At 49.1% G+C, this 1,642-nt stretch overlaps 1 pseudogene; it reads right to left on the reverse strand.

Moving 5' to 3' along the window:
* Positions 1 to 472: 472 nt before the first annotated feature.
* LOC143655518 (protein ILRUN pseudogene) lies at positions 473 to 1,317 on the reverse strand (annotated as a pseudogene).
* Positions 1,318 to 1,642: the final 325 nt, after the last annotated feature.

The raw sequence follows: 1,642 nt of genomic DNA on the forward strand, positions 1-1,642 counted from the left end.
AGGAAGGCAGGCACAGAGGGTAAGGGAAAACCCAGCAATAATACCGAGGGCAAATCAATGAGCTTGCCTTTTCCTCAATAAAAAAAGAAAAACCTTCCCAAAGCCAAAAATAGCAAGTAGGAACAAGCTGCAAAGGTTTCTGGGAACTGTTGCTCTAAGCTTAGTATACATTTTCACTGGAAGCATAGCTGCTGATATTCTGGCTTTCATTTTGGGAATACAAAAGGCAAAGAAGAACTTCATTCTTTTAATGCCCAAACCAGGGCAGAGAGACAGGAGTCAATTATAAAGGTGGATGAAACAACATCCATAGGATGTGAAGAGTTGGGGGAGAGGGGAGGAAAGAAGGGGCAGTTTCTGTGTTGGAGCCAGCTGCCCAAGACCTGAGCAGTCTTAAAGAACCTGCTCCAGAGCATAGCATTTAGCCTTCTAGGTTTGCCATGAAGGGGCATCACAAATCCCAGCCCACCTCCTAGCCCTTCTCTCCTTCTCCAAGGGCACCTACCTTTCTGTAAGTCACTACTGATACGTTGTTTGAGTGACAGCGGGGGGACAGAGTCACAGAGTTCCATGAGTCTATTCTGACCTTGCTCAGTTGGGTCAGGAGAAGGAGCCCATGTGTTTCTTCTGATTGAGTTGGAACCCCCAGGGTCTTTTAGGTTGTTTTCATCTGATTGCCAACTCTTTTGGGGAGAAGCAAACGGGCTGAAGTTTGCTTCTACCTTGCGACGTGGCTGTGTGTTGAACTCCATTTTGAAAGATGACAGCTGCTGCGTTACTCCTAGAAGTCCACCCACCTCCATGCTGAGCATCTCCCAGATGACATCTCTGCAGCAGAGTCCTGTAGCAGTACACACCCACCACCGTCCCTGATTCTTTCCTGATCTTGCTGGGGTCATGCATCTGGATGCTGACTTCTGCAATCTCTTGGGGCTCTAGCGATCTCACCGTCACCATGCTCACATGTCCAAATTGGTCTTTCCCGACATATTTAAGACAAAACCCTGCGGGCCAGAATTCTGGATCTGCCATAATTTTATAAACTGTGTATCAGTAGGTATGGATTCCCCTTCTCCTGTGATGACATCTTCAACAAAGAACATAGAGGGCACGCTGATGTCTGGGCCCTCTAACAGGCACCGATTTCTGCTTGCAGGTTCCACTTGGTCATGTGCAGGAAGAAGGAGCAACTGGCCAGGTTGAGCTGGACACCCGGCAACCGCTGGAACCCAAGATGAGCACAGCCTCGTGGGTGGGGTCCAGGTCGCCGAACTTCTGCATCAGCTCAGGGTCTGGGTCCCTGTCCATGCCCTCCATGGCGGGAGCGAGACACCAGCTTCCCCTGCAGCCCAGCCGCCAGCTGGCGCCGTGAGCATGCGCCTTTGAGCCGGCCTCTGGGCCTCTCACGGCCTCCTGGGGTAAGTGAGAGGCCCCCTTTACCGCACCCCCAGTGCTGCCCTCACCCGGTGATTTTTTTTAATTATTTATTTTTTTTGGTATATATTGTACATTCACATACCATGTTCACCTGTTAATTTTTAACTTAATATGCCCCTGATTGAATTCATGTTATTTTCTCTAAAACCTGATGCCAATTAGGATTCTTCAGAGTGCCGTGACCCTAAACATCAGAAAAGTACCA

This window comes from Tamandua tetradactyla, chromosome 14 (assembly GCF_023851605.1).
Source record: "Tamandua tetradactyla isolate mTamTet1 chromosome 14, mTamTet1.pri, whole genome shotgun sequence".
NCBI lineage: Eukaryota > Metazoa > Chordata > Mammalia > Pilosa > Myrmecophagidae > Tamandua > Tamandua tetradactyla.